Source organism: Nicotiana sylvestris, chromosome 9, assembly GCF_000393655.2.
Source record: "Nicotiana sylvestris chromosome 9, ASM39365v2, whole genome shotgun sequence".
Taxonomy (NCBI): Eukaryota; Viridiplantae; Streptophyta; class Magnoliopsida; order Solanales; family Solanaceae; genus Nicotiana; species Nicotiana sylvestris.
Window position 1 is genome coordinate 175,812,369 of NC_091065.1, and position 13,503 is coordinate 175,825,871.

General features: G+C 34.9%; 1 non-coding gene across 1 annotated transcript; it reads right to left on the bottom strand.

The window, feature by feature from the left end:
* Positions 1-10,541: 10,541 nt before the first annotated feature.
* TRNAQ-UUG (transfer RNA glutamine (anticodon UUG)) lies at positions 10,542-10,613 on the bottom strand. The gene has a single exon. It is a non-coding gene; the product is annotated as a tRNA-Gln (tRNA).
* Between the last annotated feature and the right edge of the window lie 2,890 nt (positions 10,614-13,503).

Sequence of the window (13,503 nt, forward strand, 5' to 3'; positions counted from 1 at the left end):
TCGAATAATTACCAAATACCCCGAATTTTAGATCTAAACCGGGAACCTCCAAAACCATAATTCGCCCAAGCCCACCCAAAACCTCACCAGATCGTCCCCTTGCTCCTTCCACCCATCACATCTTGTTGATTGCCCAAGAGGCTTATCGAATTGGAGCCATATCAAATCTGGGCTGGACATGCATGTGCCTTCATAGATGATTTGAGCCGAAATGGGTATCACTTGTTTGTTCTCGATGGGAACAATCATTTGACACCCATTTTTGGGTTAAATCGGAGAAGACGATTCCAGTAAGAATGGACAGTCATTCTTTGCTAGGTATTTGTTCCTTTTTTACTTTTTTCATCTTCTCATCATCTTGCTTTTCTGGAGCCTCCTTACATTTTAAAATTTCTTCTTCTTCTTCTTCTTCTTCTTCTTCTTCTTCTTCTTCATCATCATCATCATCATCATCATCTTCTTCTTCTTCTTCTTCTTCTTCTTCTTCTTCTTCTGTTTCTTTTGTCTTAAAAAAGGGAAAGGGGTCAGTTAGCTTTAATCTTAAGCCGTTAGAATTTTGTTTTCTTTTCCCCGTAACTAATCGTCAGTGTTAATCAGTTAAGTTTAGGGCTAACTATTGCATTTGCCTCTAAAATCAGTAGTTCTCCATTTAGGGTTTAGTTTAATTATTTAACCTATGTTTAATGAATTTTTCTCCAAAATCAGCATATTAGTGAATCATGTTGTTTTGAATTCCCTGTTAAGATGATTGTTAATTTTTTCAGAGTTTAAATATCAAATAGGTTCATTGATTCTTGCTAAATGTCAGTTTTGACTGTTCAGGTGTGGGTTTAGTTCTGAGTGCATTCCAATGATAAATCTATTTAGATTTTAGAGATTAATGTCATTTGATTCGTTTGGCCTATGGGTTCTGTTAGAAAATTGTTCGTTTAGGTTTTACATGTTCAGAACTTTAAAGGGTGTTAATTGAATAATTAGGAACTTTAGGGGTAGCTTGGGGATTGTTTAACCTGGGGAATCTTTAGTAATTGATTTGGAAGCTTCCTAAATGGACAGCTGCCCAAAATTGTTAAGGAAAATAGGCTGAAAAATGAAAATATCTAAAAGAGAAGGATAGCTGTACAAAAATCAGTTTTAAAAGATGCCCTGTGAGGGTATTTTGGGGATAATCTCATTGTCTTGTCTTGAATGGCACACAACAGACCCCTGCCTTATAAATAAGGCCTTTCCGTCACTTAGCACAGAGGACGGACACCCTAAAAAGACTGAAAAACTCTCTGCATCAGGCTTGGTTAAAAACTGCTTGGAATTACATTTTTGGGTACACTATTAGAGTCATTTTAACACTTCAAAGACCTCTTAGTTGATTTGGGTTCGAAAATGGTTCAAGGAAGCTGAATTTGCTGTTGTTGAGTGGCTGATTGGCACTGTTCTATTGCTACTGATTTCTTCATCTTTTCTTGTTCAAATTTCTGCACCCAGGTACTTCTTGGACTCCCTAAATGTGTGAAGTGCAAGTTTGGAGTTATGTAATCGATTGGAGATTTCGAAGATGAACATTAGTTTCCTTTTATTGAATGTTGGCTATGTCTTTTAGAAGTTCTGTCTTAATTTAGTGTATCCATGGTTTATTATGTTCATTCATGTCATTGATATTACCTTTCATCTTACAGTTTGGATTTGGAGTTTAGTCTGTCATGTCGGATAGGTTTGCAAGAAGGACACCTCCTGTTGGGGTTTGTTTAAACACGTTTGGTTTAAAAGCTGCTTCATGCTTAGGATAATATGTATTCATTCATGTTGTTTTTTATGCAAAGCTGGTTTAAGCTCTGTTTTCCCCCATCAATCAGCTTGTTCTTTTAGTTCCTAAAGGATTGAAGTGTGCTTGATTAAGTGAATTGAATACCTTTCCCCTAAAACTAAAGTTCTGTGGCATGTTATTTCAATAGTTACAAAGTCTTTTGACATCAAGTGTGAATTTTGGGTATGTGTCTTTGGGTTAAAGCAAGTTTTCCTTGTTGAATCTGTGGAAGTTCTATTATAGGTTCAAATCAGATTAGATGAGTTTAATTCACCTGGAAAATTTGTCCTAGTTTAACATATGAAGTCACGAGCTTCTTAATTCATTTCCTGATTGAATTTTAGTTTTCTTTGAAAATCACGTTGTGGTCAGCTAGTGTAGGATATCCGATCCAGTTTCTATGTTTGGGGATTTAACAATTGTTCAGCATGATTTGGGGTCTTAATATTTTCCTTAGATTGCCACGTGATATAATTGTTAAGTTGATCTTGTGCCCAAATGCCAATTTCTATTGTTAGCGTTGATGTATACATACAAAGAGAATTGGGCCAGATTCGTGGGTGGCCCAAATAAGGCCGTGAGTATGAGCTCGAATGCTTAAGCTTTGGGCCCAGAAACTTGAGTCAAGTAAATCATTCCCTGGCGAGAAAATGTATTGGGCCCCTCACTGGCCCGAATCCTTTTCAGTAATTGAAGTACCTGGTATTATCAAACATAGGCTTATAACTATGTAAGGGTAATTTGAACATTAATTTAGAGTTGACCAACATCTTGGACCTTTTTTAATTAAGTATTGCCCTTCACAATTAGATTGAGGTGTGCCATTTCAACAAAACATATAGTTTATGGCCCTCAAAAGTAGTTCGAACATTCTTTGAAATTAGAATCGAGGTGTGTCATTAGTTGAATTTTCCATGGCCCTCGCAAACTTGAAAGTGCGTAGTTACTTTAGGCGCGATATTTAAATTAGCTTCCTTAAACTAGGGTGTGCATTTCATATGACCCAACTCCAATTCTCAACAACGTTAAATAAAATGTGTCGTGGACCACGGGTGCATTTCATGTGGTGTGGTTCCAAATGTGTTTTAGATAACGTTGAAACTTCCTAAAATTAATTAAAAATGGCTAATAAGTTAAAATATACCATAGGCTAAAACATGTATTAAAATCAGATAATAGGCCAATAATAATAGTTGAGTGACCGTGCCAGAACCATAGAACTCGGGAATACCTAACACCTTCTCTCAGGTTAACAGAATTCCTTACCCGGATTTCTATGTTCGCGGACTATAAAATAGAGTCAATTTCCTCGATTCGGGATTCTAATCCAGTGACTTGGGACACCATAAATTATCCTAAGTGGCAACTCTGATTCTTAAATAAATCTCGTTTCGATTGTTACTTTAAGTTGAAAAAAACTCCCTTATACCCTTTCGGGTGTAGGAAAAAGGAGGTGTGACACTCCTGAAGCAGAACAAAAGAGTGGAAGTCATAATTCTATTGAAGTCAATGATGACTCACATATAGAGGAACCTAGTCCTTCAAATTTTGAAGTTAAAGTATCCAACTAGAAGCAAAAGAGTTCACATCTCTTCAAAATGTAATCACACCCTTAGACTCTGGTATTCAGCCTAGTTCTAAGGCAAGGAACATGTTTTCCCTCTCAGTGTTCTTGTCTCAAATAAAGCCTAAGAACATCAAAGAAGCATTGAAAAATACTCACTGGATGACTGTTATGCAAGAAGAACTCCATCAGTTGAGAGGAACCAAGTGTGGCACCTGGTCCCTAGGCCTTCAGACAGAACAATGATTGGAACCTGGCCCAAAAGACTCTCACTTGAAGGCAGCCAAATGAATTTTGAGGTATCCTAAGGGAATACAGGACCTGGTCCTCGTTTATGTTTCAAGAGATACTTTCGACTTGGTTGGATATGTTGAATATCCGGTGGATAAAAAGAGCATATCTGGTGGATAGAAAGAGTACAACTGGAACAACACATTTTTTGGGGTCGTGCTTCATCCTATGGGGTACAAAGAAATAAACTGTGTGGCTCTTTCTACTACTGAAGCTGAATAAGTGGTTGCTGCTTCTTATTGTGCTCAACTACTACATATCAAGCAATATCTTGAAAACTTTGGTGTATTTATAGCTTGAACCAGGTACAACACAAGAGGACAAAGCACATTGATGTAAGACATCACCTTTTGAGGGATAATGTTGAAAAGTTTCTAATTTGTATGAAGTTCTGGAAGACAGAGGACCAGGTAGCAAACATCTTCACCAAGGCGCTGAGTAGTGAACACTTTGAAACAAATCGTCCGGAGTTGGGGTTGATCAAGCTTAACTAAGGACCTGGTCCCTCGATGATTGGCTATGTTAAGAAGGAAAGGTACAATGCTAAAAAGTATTTTTTGGTTACATCTAACTCAAATCTATACTGTTACTAGTATACATACATGGCAGACAAAATAAGTAAGAGTGACATTGCCCTTCTGGGAGTTTTTGCTCAAATTTTCAAAAACCGTCAAGGAACCTGGTTCCTATAAATCAGTTTAGTAGTCTCTTCAATACTTATATGCCTTTTTAAACTGCTGAAGTGTAATGTCATTAATTTCTTCCCATCTTTCTCCAAATTTTTGAAGTCCAAAATGTTAAACCTTTTCTAAACTGACTTGTTTCCTCGAAAAACCATTTCCTTCTTTCACACACAATCAAAGCCGATTATTTTCTTCAAAACTAAATCCACCTTATCTCAAACAGAATCCTTTTCTCCAAATATGCCAGAAGTGAACCCAACTATGTCACTTCCCAAAATCCTAACTCCATCTGAATCAAAACCCTAGAGGTCTTTGGTAGATTTTGATGGGACTTTAACTGAAAAAGAATGGGGTAGATCTAATATTCTAGAGAGTGATGCTGAAATTATTGCTGGGTTTGCAGAAGCCTTGAAGAATGGAGGAATCAGTGAATGTGCTGGGAAAGGGGGAACTGAATGACAGATTTGGTCCCTCAAGTCCTTCTTAGATGTTAATTCTGATGATGATCGTTTTCTCTTGAGTTCTGTGCTTAAACGAACCTCCGATCCAGTAAAAAGAATTAAGAAAAGTAGGCTGATTGATGATGAAGTGGTGTGACCGGCTGATGTGGTGATTGTGGAAAAGATATTAAAAAAAACCTCACTTTTGAGAAAGAATTCAAACAAAAAAATAAATGGAGAAAAGAAAGTTGGCTGATAAAGATACAGTGGATGATAAGGATGAACAAATTGAGAAGAAGAAGATGGAGACATGGCCGCTCTAGGAAAGAAAGTGTAGTGTGAGTGAGGAATCTGGTTCCTTATAGAAGCAAAAGATTGAGTCATCGGGTTTGGAGAGGTAGAAAACTCTGAAATTTCAAAAAGTGCTATTAGGCAGAGTGTTGACTATAATATTGCTTAAAAATGGAGGAACTTCTTGACATTGTTGAGTTCCAAAAACAGAATCACTTCTTTGTTCCTCCAAGTCCCAACTTTTATGAACAAGAAGTAAAAACTTCTATGTTGTATAAGATACTCTGATGCAATATGTGCATGGTGCTGAGTTTGTTCTTGACGAGGAGAAGCTTGGGGAGATTCTTGGAGATCTGATTGATAGTTCAGCCTGCTCAGATAGATTGAGAACCAGGTCCCTGTGAACCCTTGGCAGAATAGAATGCTAAGTTAAAGGGTGAGAATGAAAGATTGAGGAAACATGTGGAGGACCTGAGAGAGCAGATGATCATTGATCAAATGATTTTGAATGAACGAATTGACAAGCTCATCAAGGCCTCATCCCCTTACTCTTCTTCCTGCCCAGCGATCCATGTATTTCACTCATTCCAAATTCCCTCGAATTCCTATCTTTTTTTGATCCCTCTAATTGATGACATTGGTATTTTAGTTGTTTAAATTTTCATATTCTGTATTGTTGAAACTATTGTGCTTTTGTTATAAATACTCTGCTATGGGCAATCACTCTATTTTGTGCAATGACATTCACTTGTTGTTCTTGTTATTGTTTATTCTGTGTTTACCAAGTGGCATGAGTTAATATTGCTGAACTTCTTTTTGGTTGTGCTTCTTCTGTTAGTCTTCAATGATGTCAAAAGGGGGAAATTACATAGGTGTCAATAGGAGGAGGAACAGAAACGAATTGATATGTTGTGTTATGCAAGAAAGAAAGCTCTGCTTCGCAGGGGGTATGTTGCTGATACCATATTGAATATAAGTCCGATCTGTATGGGAATATGTGAGGAATCTGGTTCTCATGGGGAACATCAATTTTGGGGTTGTCATCATCAAAAAGGGGGAAATTGCTTTAAGTTACGATATTTCATGTTTTGATGATTTGCCAAACGTTCTCAAGGAACCAGGTACAGACCAGATATGATTAGTACATGTAAGGAATCTAATTCTTAGGGGGAATATCAATTTTGGGTTTGTCATCATCAAAAAGGGGAAAATTGATAAGTTATGTTATTTTGTGGTTTGATGATTTGCCAAACAATCTTGAAGAACCAATTGTGATCAGTTTCTTTGGTCTGGTTCTCATGGGGAATATGGCTGATTCGCAGGGGGAACAATGTGGAGATTCGGTTCTCAGGGGGAATATTAATTCTAAGTTTGTCATCATCAAAAAGGGAAAAAATGATAAATTATGCGTCTTTTATTTTGATGATTTGACAAACTTCATGAGAGAACCAGATAAGAAACCTGATAATTAGTTCTCCAACGTTCAGAGTAACCAGTCAAATATCTGGTTCAATTCTCAACGAAATCAGATAAGGGAACAATAGAGAGAACACACATGGATCAGTTCCCCTAGTCGTCGAATAGTCAACTCTACAACTTTAAACATTCTCAAGACTTTAAGATCACAAGGTTCCAGGTTGGGATCCAGTTTGGGATATTGCTCAATTCTTCAGAGTCGAAGGAATGGCTGAGGGAACAGGTCCCTACCAGTTTCCGAGGTGATTGTACGAAAGTCAACTCTCCAGTTGGAAAGTTGCTACCTGCACATGCTACAGTACAGGAACAGTGCATCAGTCAACTTTCTGTGGAAAGCTTTTTACCTACCTTGCTTACATCATTGTAAGTGATGTCACAAATGTATTCTTGACATCAAGGAAGGTAAAAAATCACTTTAGTACTTGCAAATCAAAAGACAATATTCTTTCAAGCGCTAGCCACAACCTCTCTCAAGAACAAAGCTGCTGCAACCTCAAGGACCAGATCCAAAGATTGAAGATATCTTAAGTCCTTAGGTTTGTTGAGTCTTTGTTATTTGTTCTTTATTTGTAACTCCTACCCAGCTTACTTAGAAGCATTTCTGTAGGAGATCTTTGAAAAATCATAAACTTCGTGTTTGTGTCTTAACTAGAGTTAGTTAAGTCGTGAAGTCTTTGTACTAGAGGTATTACAAAGTGGCTTGTAATGGGTGTGTTGCAAGTTAGTAAGGGATACCAAAGTCTTTGTAATAGAGATATTACAAAGTGACTTGTAATAGGTGTCTTACAAGTTAGTGAGTGATTAAGAATTTAATTCCTTGCTTGCAATAGGTTGTAATCTGAAGTTTGCTCGGTCTAGTAGAGTTGAAATCCTACTAGGGTAGGTCGTGATTTTTAATCCTTTGAGCAAGGAGTTTTTCACGTAAATATCGCGTGTTCATTATTTACTGCCGATTTACTGTGGGAACAGATAGAGAACCTGGTTTCCTATACTGTTTGGTTTTATAGTCTGTTGCTTACTGTGGGAACTGATAGAGAACCTGATTCTCTATACAGTTTGGTGGACTCTTAGTTTCTAGCATATTGTACTTTTACAATTTTATCTTATCCAAGTCTTACGAATCTTTTTTATAAATAAATATCATATCTTGTACTTTTACAATTTAATAGTTGCATACCAAACTACTTAAATAAAAAATAGTTGGTAAAGATATAATATATACATAATTATATAATATATGTATATGATTAATGTATTAATATATACATCTGACTAGAAAAAATAAATAATGAATATGGCAGATTATTTGCGTAAAGATCCGTTTATCTTATCCAAGTCTTACCAATCTTTTTTTAATCTTAAAACATTCAAGGTTTAATTGCGGCCTAAAACTTTGTAAATGTTGTTTTGCTAAGTCAATTACATGTCTTAAAAAAAGGCCTAGAGATCAAATCCCAATGTCAATTAGTAGGGACACTTTATATTCAAACAAGTCCATGTATAACAACTTTAGTTGTTGGCTGAGAAATAGCCCCTTGCCCACAAATCCCCACTTTTCCGTTTTATTACATGTTTTAAAAAAAGGCCTAGAGATCAAATCCCAATGTCAATTAGTAGGGACACTTTATATTCAAACAAGTCCATGTATAACAACTTTAGTTGTTGGCTGAGAAATAGCCCCTTGCCCACAAATCCCCACTTTTCCGTTTTATCATATCAAAGATAAACCTAATCACTTTGCTAAAAACAAAAAAAGATACAGTTAAGTGAAAATGATATGAAATGATTAAAGACAAAAATACTTTAATCTCTTCCAATTAAATAAAGCAAAAGTAAAATACTTTAATCTCTTCCAATTAAATAAAGCAAAAGTGATTATCATCATGGAAACATAACTAATGAACTTTCCCAAAGTTTGAAAAATATGACGCCTCTGTCTAAATTTATCAATTTTTCAACCCCAAAAAGTTCCTATCAGCACCCCTTTTTCCCACAATTTTTCTCTATTTTAGTTACGGTCAAAATAATTGCATAGCGTTAGGTGGTCAGCATAATCTTTTGAATTTTCACCTACACCTACTAAGAACTTTCCCAGATTGCCAACCGAAATGTGCAACTATACATCAAAGATTTTAATTTCAATACACCAGTAATATAAAAGATAATTTTGTGTAACTTTTATAATAAGCAGAATTAGTTTCTTAAAAAGTAAAACAAACAACTCGTAACGATAGGTTAAATTACACTGACAATATAGTTTTTATTTACATTATTAGTTATTATTAGTGTGTATAAGTTAATTCTAGTACATCAAATGGAAATACAAGGGTAATGTAAATCATGTCATTCTATCATTGTAATGTAATGTAGTTCAACTTGTGATAATATGTTAATTATTAGTTTTATCAAATTTTCATTATTATTTTTTAAGTAGTTTGAAAGGGAGTCATGAAACAATGATAAAGTAGTCTCTATGTGACTATAGGTCACGAATTCACGCCGTTGAATCAGCCAAACATCAGGATAGGTCACGACTCTATGATGTGCGGCTGTTCTTCGGATCCAGATATTTCGTGCCTCGAATTGCCTTTTTAAAAAAAAGTAATTTACTAAATCAAATATACAGAACACAACATTAATGCCAGAACACCAAGACATGGTTTAAGATCTTCCTGTTTCCCAAAAACTTTTCCTTACATATTTTCATTGTAATTTTGTTCCTTTCTTCCCTTGAATGGTCCACCATATCTCCAATCATTCAACAGGGGGAAACACAAGGACAGACAAACTGTATCCGAGGTACAAAAAAACATGAAGAAAAAGACAAACAAAACCCACAAAAATTGTTCTATCTTAAATCTAAGACCAAGCTATTTTCACCTGAATTAATGTCTAAGGTACTATATATTAAAACAAGCCCAAAAATACAAGATAAAAGAGAGAAAAACAAGAAATAAAGAGAAATGGTGGATGTATTTATAAGAGGATAACTCGGTACACGAAGTATTTCGTAGTCACATACGTAGGGTTCGAGAAACGACCGAATCTGAATATTTACAAAGACGGGGATCTTTACGACTCTTTTTTTCCCTTCAAGCATCCATTATCTAAGATCACTGATCTGACCAATCCGATTTCGCGCCGTTAAAAATTGGTATTACCGCTCTATATGGCTGAGGACTGGCTTTTCTTCAATTGAAAGAGAATTTCTCTTAATAAAATCCAAACAATCTGCTATAGCTTCAGCATAAAATGAATTTGAACGTGCATAAGACTTTAACTTATAATCACTTCTATTTCCATACATGGAATAATCAGCTTGTTTCCTTGAGACCAAATTCCTGTTGCTGTCGTAGCTTTCATCTTTCTGTTTTGTACCATTAAAATTCTTCTTCAACAAATTTAGAACATTCCCATATGATGATTTCCAATATTTTCTGAAAGTCTTGAACAAATACAAGAACTTTACATTCAGTTTTTGCACCGAAAATCTTCTTGAATTTAGCTTAAAACCTCTTATTCCATAGCATCTTCTTCCAATTACTCTGTTGTAACCCATATAACCCATGATTTTAATTTGTTTTTTCAAGTGATTAATGGGGTTTTGAGGTTATAAATAAGTGGGGCAAATGATTTCAAGTTGGTGTGGGGAAGGAAAGAACTTGGAAAATGATAGGTTTAGGCCTTAGGAGGAGACTTTTGAAAACGCGGAGGTAAGACTTAAGAGAGGAGTATATATTTCTATTCTATTTTTATACAAATTGTAAATGAGGTAAGAGCACATAGATTATATAAAAAAAATGCTTTGCTAATTATGTTATGTATGCTATTTGAGGATTAATGATTTAATTAAATGACAGTGATTAAAAAAAGTGAAAATAATCAAGATACAGTGCGGGGAGACGAGTGCACCATAAATATGAGAAAAAGTCTCTTCTCTAGATACCCAATATAATCCCACATAATGATATCTAGGGAAAATAAAAATAAAAAAAAGGTCCTACCGGGATTTGAACCCAGGTCACTGGATTCAAAGTCCAAAGTGCTAACCACTACACCATAGAACCATAGGCTTATTGGATAATTTTATCTACCAAAATTTAGACGGAAGAAAATCATCTAGTTAGCTTGGGCCAAAATTAAATGATCAAGATGTAAAAATTGCACGCGACATCCTATTTGGTCGCCCATATTTAACCTATATCCATTTTTTAAAAAAGTTTTAACTTGTACCAACTTTTCAAACAACTTCAGCCCCGTTTCTCCTCCTCCTTCTCCTCCTCCTCCTTCTTCTGCTGCTATGAAACTTCAGTTCATGGGGATGATTGCCATAAGTATGTTTATCAGATTATTTAAAAACAAATTATAAATAACTTTCTAAAGTAAGTACGTACATGTTAAATGTAAGTCCATTTCCTTTAATTCACATTCTATTATTTTTTTGGATTCAGCTTTGTACATTATCAATGCATTTTACCCTGATGTGCTAAATCATTATCTAGTTTTTTAAGTTACTAATTCTACTTATGATAAACTTAGTATCTGTACAAAAAATCAGTTACATGATAGCATAAAACATGCTGAAGTTCAGCAAATATAGAACAAAACTTCAGCTAAAACATGCTGAAGTTCAGCAAATAGAGAACAAAACTTCAGCTACTAGAATGCTTAAGTTTAGCAATTACAAACAAAAACTTCAGCAAATAGAGAACAAAACTTCAGCTACTATGCTTAAGTTCAACAATTACAAACAAAAACTTCAGCACACTTGGTTCAACAAAACTTCAGCTACTATGCAAATTCAACAATTACAAACAAAAACTTCAGCACACTTGGTTCAACAATTTTTGCTACTTCAGTCCTGTCTACTAGAATGCTGAAGTTTTGTGTGATTGCCTTTGCTATTTCAGGCCCGTATGCTGAAGTTACGCGAAAAAGTGGATACACTTGCAATTTTTTTTACAAAGCGGACACAAGTTAAAACGTGACCCAAAAAGCGGGTATAGATACAAATCCTCCGATCAAGATAGCCAGACAACGGGTCATAACCCGACCTCCCATCCCCTTTTTTTATGATTTGAAAAAATGTAAAAGCTAATATTTTGCATATTTAGATTTAAGTTGCATTTTGACCCATCAAGTTATCTATTTTGACTTGTTTTGAACCAATAATCTGATGGATAATTTTGGGTTCCCGTTAGATGAAGTAAACAAACGGATCATAACTCACCCATTTAAACTTGAACATATTACTAAATTATGTTGATTTTATCAACATTATTCATGTTTTTCGTTCATTTTATCAACTACTAGATTACCGTCTTACGTGCTAAAAGAAGTATCTATATATTTCCACGAATATAGTGATTGGAGTGGTTGCGAGATTAGATAGGCATAACAAAGAACAAGCTTATAACTACACGGCTGTCATGCAATACACAAGGTCAATTAATTAACATCTAAAATTGATTTCTTAAGTCTAAAGTCTGACAATTTTGTCTGATTAATTGTCTGCTTTTTAGTGGCCTACTTTCTTTTTAATCAATAAGCTTTCAGTTTGATAAATTCTGTGTATTTCATTATAAAGTACACTATATATATATATATAAAAACACTGTACGGATTGCATTTGTGTATATATACTCCACTGGAAAAGATTGCAAGAGGGTTTGCATTCAGGGGCGTAGCCAGATTACTGATTATGGGTTCGGTAGAATCCAGTAACTTTGATTTAAATTTTATATTTATTTTAAAAAGTTCATTGAATATGAACTCAATAACTTAAAATAATTAGACTCCTAAACCCATAAACTTTAAATTCTGGCTCCGCCTCTATCTCCGTTACTTTAAAATTTGGAGATATATAAATACATTTATTTACTATCACAAATTGGCGGTACTAGCAGTTCCGGGATGGATAATTTGGTATAATAATTTACTAAACATTATCTGCTAAGCATCGACAAATTCTTGCCACTCAATTAAAAAGAATAATTATTTAGTAAATGATAATCCAAAAAATAGTTCAGATCAGTACAATAATCAGCAAATGTTTAGTGCTTTGTACAAAGAAGAAATCAAGAAATGTTGGCAGTTAAGAGTGCCAAGACCCAAGTTCCAAGGTTTGGTCTGTGCATTATTTGACAAAATAACACCTTGTTTAAGTTTTATGTTGGAAATTCAATTCTGACTCAAATTTGGACCCCGAAAATATTTTTTGTCTATCTAAAGAGAAACATGGCAATTGTTTTTTGTTTTTGTTTTTTTTGGTTTAAGCACGTTCTACGTAGGTGTTGTACAAAATGTTAATTTTTACCGGGATAAAACGGAATAACTATTTTGTGATAGCGACATTTCAAATCATAGAATTTTGGCGAACTCAAATGGCTGAGCAAATCACACAAAATATTTACGTTTTTGCTTTAAAAAGCAATGCAGAATGCAGAAGATAAAGGGGAAAGATTTTCAGATTCAGTGGTGAAAAATCAGGTCGCGCCTCTCGATTTATAGCCAACAGCGTTGTGTACCAACAAGTGCGAAGATGCCTGTTAGTTTGAAGAGGTATCCAATTCGACAAAATTATTTGAATTTCTGTTAAACGGAATGGCTGGTCGCGAATTTGACCATTGAAAAATAATGCCGCGAATTTAATACTTTTCCGCGCAAATATACTAGGAAAGGAAATATTAAATGACAGAAATGAAAAATAAATTTGGTCTAAAAAATTATCAATCAAGCTAAAACCGAGCGACGACGACGACACGAGACTTGCTCTCTTCTCAACTCTCTAAGAGCTAGAAGAAGTGCTTCTATCTATAAGCACAAAAAATTTTCTCTTCCTATCCAACGAAGGATAAAGTTCATTTGTAAGAGGGACTAATTCAAAATTTTATTTCCCTCTATTTCTTTTCTTACCATTTTTCATTCACACCTCTTTTTGTTTTAACCAATAAAACC